General features: G+C 40.1%; 1 long non-coding RNA gene across 1 annotated transcript; it reads left to right on the plus strand.

Moving 5' to 3' along the window:
* The first annotated feature begins 2,574 nt into the window (after window positions 1-2,574).
* Window positions 2,575-6,457, plus strand: LOC131318745 (uncharacterized). The gene is made up of 4 exons (XR_009197804.1): window positions 2,575-2,925; window positions 3,116-4,982; window positions 5,067-5,254; window positions 5,956-6,457. It is a non-coding gene; the product is annotated as an uncharacterized LOC131318745 (long non-coding RNA).

Genomic DNA, 6,457 nt, shown 5'->3' on the forward strand with positions numbered 1-6,457 from the left:
TTTGTCCAAACTTCAAGGATAATTCGTCCAACCGAGTTTCAAGACCGTTATGCTCGTTCACCAAAAACTTACCAGAGCCTCCCAGGCCTTGATTTCTCATCGCTTGGTCACCCGGATCAATGTATTGCCAAGTCTTAGCTCTCTCGGCCAAAGCGTCTAAGAACTCCTAAGTGGCATCGGGATCCTTCCCCATAAAGTCACCGCTCCCCATAGTATCAAGAAGCTGCTTGGACTCCCGATCACAACCCAAATAGAAATAATTAATTACCAAGTACATGGGAAAATTATGGTGTGGGACAGCTGCAAGTAAATCCTTATACCGTTCCCAATACTTGTAGAAGACCTCCCCATCTTTTTGCTTAAAATTCTGAATCTGGTCCATGAAGCTTGGTTTGGCTAACCGGAAAAACCTTTGTGGTAAACACATCCTGAACGTCAGCCCAAGTAAGCAAAGATCGGCTTCAAAGAGTGGAACCATTGCTTGGCCTTGTCTTTGAGCGAGAAAGGGAATAACTTAAGGTGAGCTTGATCTAGTTGTCCCGGCCCTGTCACAAAAGTGCTAACAATGGTCTCAAATTCCCGAATGTGAGCATAAGGACCCTCAAGTTCACGCCCCCGAAATTCTGGTATAACCCGATGATATTCTGGCTTGAAAGCAAACGCATTAGCGGCAGTGCAATTTGGAATGGCTATTGGCGAAACGTGCGGACCTTTTTCCGGAGTTAGGTAGTCACGCAAAGTACGAGCCGGTTGATCTGCCATTGGCATTAACGGAGGTGATAACTCACGCGGTGGAGAATATGCTCGAATGATACTACGAACCCTCGGAGGAGAAACAGACCTATGCAATCGATTGGAGAAAGGGCTACGATAGATGTTGAGTATGTAACCTGCACAAAGTAATTAAGCAGCCTAGAGGGGCTATGCTGCCGCCTCGTTCACAAACAGTCTCGTGGGGTTATGCCACCTCCACGGCTATATACTAAAAACAGTAAAAAGGCAATTGATGCTCAAATTAGCTTCGTTACACCTCAAGTCGAATTGGTGGCTCGATTAGAGGTATCTACTAAGTTGAGTTCAAATTACACAAAAGAAAAATAAATGGGGTACTTACAATGGTTTGTCGATCCTCCAAATAAGCTATAATAAGAAATCTCCGGCAACGGCGCTAAAAATGCTTAGCCTCCGAACCTCACCTTCGAATATAAGGTTGAAAACCCGAAACGTAGGGCTAGGTCGTCGATAGCATAATATTCGGAAGTCCGAGATCGTTCCCATAGAGAATCAATTATAGCTCAATTCGGATTGAAAGTTTTATGTGGTAGGGTTGCGGCTTTTAAGACGGCCAACTTGGTTTTGCTTTAAACAGTGAAAATAATAAGGAAAAACACTAGAAATTTGCTTAATGAACATAAAAGGGGCAAGTCTAGGGATCGTCTAACCCTTGACTAAAGTCATTACCGGTTCTCAATTATAACTCAGGTGGGAGTCACGATCGCGTGCTCACGCCCGGAGGATTCAACTTTAAAGATTATGTTTATCAAAAGATGTGATTAAACGGAAGTGAACCAACTTGTTTGTCAAATTAATCGAACGCAAAGAAGACCACGAGCCCTAGGTGAGCTACTTTGCCAAGACCGCTTGACTAAGCACCTTACCAAGGAGTTAACACCCCTTGCTTAGACCAAAAATGCAAGTCAAGCCCTATTCCAAAAATCATGCTTTTAGGATCGATGGTTCGAGAACTAAATAACAACCTAAGTCCTTGGGAAAGAGTATCCCGAGACTTAGCCTAACGACTACTCACGCATACTTAAAGCACAAAAGAAAGCACAAAACAAGACATGATTTTTTTAATCGACGAAAACGAAAATAAACTTGAGATTAAGAAAGATCTAGTCCATACAAGCAACTTTAATAAACGAGAATTTAACAAACGATAAATACCTTATGGAGTTCTTGAGGAAATTAACACAAAAGCTTGAGAGCTCTTTAATGGAGTTCTAAAAATTTATAAAGACTTAAAGTGATATATGACAAGAGTGATAAAGATGAGAGAGAGAGAGAACCTATTTATACAATGTAGCCTTCCTCTCTCACAAAATATCCCAAAAATATCCTAAAAGTAGTCAAAAGTGAAAAGTTGAAAAAGGTAGCAAATTGTGAACATTTTCTGCAGTATGAACCGGTACTAGGGGTTGCCCAATACCGGTACAAGGTCTTCAAAAAAAACTGCCAAAACCAAAACTCTGATCAGCACGTACCGGTACTGGCCAAACCCCAGTACCGATTCATAGTCTCCAGAACTTTTATTTTGGGCTTGCCTTGGTCTTATCAGCCCGACGCTCTACCCCTTCTCCAGTAATCACCTGATGGGACTTGATGGGGCATCACCACAAGGCTTTGGATGCCTAGATACTTCCGAGAGCAACCCTTAGCGATAAAAATCGCCAAAATGCCACGTATTTTCTGAAACTATCAAAACCCAACCTTACGTGAAAAATGAAATAAAATAATAATGTAAGGAATCAAACACTACAAATTAAAGGATATAAAGCGCTTGGCCGCTTATCAAAAATCAAAATTACCTATAGCTCTTCTCAAACTTTTTCAGAAGTCAGGTTCTGTGATTCCATAAACCCATTCCTCTTTCTCTCTCTCTTAAACTGTGAAACCCTATCTCTACTCATCTCTACGCTCGAATCCACGAACCCAACTTTCAACCACCAAAAATGGCCGAATCTCTAGACATCCCTCGACGATATCATCAAAAACAACAAGAAATCCAGAGGAGGATTCAAGGGCAGAGGCCGTGGCCGAGCCACTACAACTGGTAGAGGAGGCTTTGCTGCCTCTGGCCTAGGTCCAGCTCGTCGCTTCCCCAACCGTGCTCCCACTAGGACGACGTCGTATTTAACTCCTCAGGTGACCTAGGGTTTCCATCTTCGAGTTTAGGGTTTATGCGTCCTTTGTTGATATTTATACTCGTACACTAACATTATACACCCTCATGTATGGTTGGGTAAAGGTAAGCATAGATGTGATCAATTTAGGGTATATGTTTGTGTTATGGGTGTATGTAAATGAAGTTTGGGTCTTGTGATGTGGAATTTAGATGGCTTAAGTGCAGCAACTGATAGCGATTGGAGGGGCGGGAGCCAAATCTGGGGCGAAGATTTATGTTTCCAACGAGGATATAAAGGTATATTCATTCTCTGTCACCTATACTAATATATGTAGTAGGTTCACTCTACTTTACCATTGATGTTTTTTTGGTCAATGGCAATGTTATTAAGCTCAAACCAACGAAGAACAAGAGGACCAAGTCCTTGCACAACTATGAAACCCAGAAACACAAAAAAAAAAAAAAAACCAAACAACTATCGAACCACAAAACCATTTGGGAGGAAAAAATCTTCCTACTGATTTTCCAAGCAACAGCAATGGTGAGATTTTGGGACGAGGACTTAACTCATCTCCAGGAACTAATACAGGCACGATATCGTCAATGATGATAACTTGCAAAGAAGAACAATCCAAGCTCCGGTTCTGGAAGACCCTTTCATTGCTCTCCCTCTAAAGCCAGTACGTTGTGGCAGCAAAAGACAATTTGAAAACCGTATGAGCCATAGAATTCCCACCTTTGAATTGCTTAGCCCAACACAGGACCTTATGTAACTCCACTGGACCATTTTATAATCCCATTGTAGACCAGAATAGAAGACCAGACTTGTGTAGAATAACCACACGTGAAAAACAAATGAGCGTGGGATTCATCCTCCCTAGAGCAGAGAGCACATTTAGGGCGTGTTTGATTGCAGATTTTGTTTTGGGGGGATTCGTAATGAGGTGGGATTAGGATTGGGATTGAGAATGAGGTGGGATTATTAATGAGGGGATAAATCATTTATTCATGTTTGTTTTGCACAGGATTCGATTGTAGGATTGTAAATAACATGTTTGTTTTGGCTAGGATTAGGATTGGGATTGGGATTGATGTGAGTTTTTACACTGGTTTTGCTCAACCCCATGGGGATGGGATTCATAGTAACACACACACCCCCCCACCCCCCCCGGTATTGCTAATACCCCCATTTTGGGGGATTAACAATCCCATGGGACAACTAGTCCCACCCATAAAAACCTTACCAAATAAGGTATTAGGAGCCCCATAGGATTATTAATCCAATCCCCCTTTCCCAAACCTCCTATCAAACACGCCCTTAGGATCCACTTGTATACCCCAAGAGGACAATCTATCATTAGTGGAAAGCCTCCCAAAGACTAAAAGTCACTGAATAAACGTCCATATGACATTTTACCATTGATTTTTTCCTTATTGTTATCTATACCATATTGTTTTGGAAGAGAGACGTTATTTGTTAGATTGCCATTGACTCTAAATCAAATAAGAAAAAGGAGAGCTACAAAGGATGGGGTGCTGGAGTTCAAAGTTCACTATAGTAAACTGAAGTTTGGCGCAAGTTTGTTGCTTTATTGTTTTAATATTTCAAGTATCATTTTTTTTTTTGTTTAATTGTGGTCCTACCCTAATGGTCCATGACATGTAATGCATATATTTTTCACATGCTCAAGTAATTGTGCTCAATATCTAGATCCATGTGCGGGCTAAATGGGGGAAATTGATAAGAACTGTAACAACATAACAAAGGACTGAAATGTTGGATTATTTGTCATATTCAGAGAGACTGAGAACTTATTTATCAGGCCAATGGTGTAAAATTCAAGTGGTGTAGACTTCTAGAGGTTGTCATATTAATGTGCAGAGAAATTGGATAAAAATTTCCTCAATTTTGTGTACCAGCATTATCCAGTAGACTTTTTTTTTTGTTTTCAACACTAAACTTGGCTATTTGCCATAATGCAGTAACATTTATTTAAGCTTCTTTCAAGTGCTATTCTTAGAAGTTGGTCTGTTGAAGCGACATTCAATCCACTATGACTGGAGAGGAAGATCAAAGGTATCATGATAGGTTTGGGCTAGTCAGTTGTTTTGATGAACTTTTTGTATCTGGTAGTGGGCTTAGGAAGATTGCCTATCCTAGGGAACTGCGGAAGTTGTTTTTGCACATCAAGCAGATGCTTTAAAGGCCATCGAGAGATTCAACAACGTGCAGCTTGATGGGAAACCAATGAAAATTGAGTTGGTTGGAGTCAGCATTATCACTCCTGCTACTGTTGTTCCAACTACCAATGGCATATTAGGACACCACTCGAGCGCTGGTTTTGGAAGGTATGAATTTGCTAGCATTCTGGATGTGAAACAATATAAGATGTAAAACTGGGAGTGCCTATTTGTATGCTTAGTATTTGTGCCCAAGAAAGCATTTACGTGCCTTCCCACCTATGTTAAGATTCTTTATAACAGGGGGTAACAATTCATGCCTGGATCAAGCATTTTTGCAACACTGTGTTCTTCGTTCTTCCTACATACTATAGAAGTTGACAGCTACGTGCTTATTTGTGGTCTCATGCATTGTTTTAAAGCTGTAAATTGAGTTGTGAGTCATTTTGATGAAATAATGAATTGTGAACTGCATCGAATCCTGATTGTATTTAGTGTATCCATTTAAAATTTGACATTCATCTTAAAGCGATTTCAAAATTAACTAGACTGTATATGCCACTTTTAATTTTTTCTTGATAGAGGTGGAAATGACATAAATTTACGCATTATGCAAATATATTGAAGTAAGATTGAATTATAGTTAACATTTTGAATTGTAGCAAATCAAAGTGAATAATGAATTGAATCACAAAATTCTCTTTATTTGTGATTTAATAGTGAGATTCAGATTGAATTGGTTGAACCTCATATCGATCTGTAGAATCTAATTGTGAATCACAAGATTCTAACCACCATGTTTTATTCTTCATATGCTAATCTCATTCTCTTGTGGTTTTCTTTGTTTTTGTTTTGTTCTTTAGCTGTAGGCAAGAAACCGTCGCGAGAATTGGATGGGATCGACGTGGCGGTGGCTGCCAAGGATTTGGGAGGGGACGTGGAAGAGGCAACGGCAATGACGGATGTCTACTAAAGAATTTTGATGCTGATTTGGAGAAGTATCATATGGAAGCTATGCAAATAAACTGAGAGTTGTGTCCAATTTTTAATTCTATCATTCAGGGTTTTCCTTGTTCTACAATGCCAATCATTGTACCCAGTTCTGCTTTGAAATATTACAAATTGGATGCAAAGTAGATTGATAAGCGCGGCTATGTGCTTTTGTCTACTCTGGTGACTTTGGTGCAAGTTTTAGGCCGAGCTTATTCTGTGCTGTGATTGGTGTTGTGTCAGCTATAAGATGGTTTTATGATGAAGCATCTTTAGAGGAGCAGATGTAAACACTGGCTTCCCAGTGAACTAATTTTATTGCTATGCCGAATTAGTTGTAAGAAGCATCTATGCTTGTGCTATTGAAGATCTTTGTTAAGA

Source organism: Rhododendron vialii, chromosome 3a (genome assembly GCF_030253575.1).
Source record: "Rhododendron vialii isolate Sample 1 chromosome 3a, ASM3025357v1".
NCBI lineage: Eukaryota > Viridiplantae > Streptophyta > Magnoliopsida > Ericales > Ericaceae > Rhododendron > Rhododendron vialii.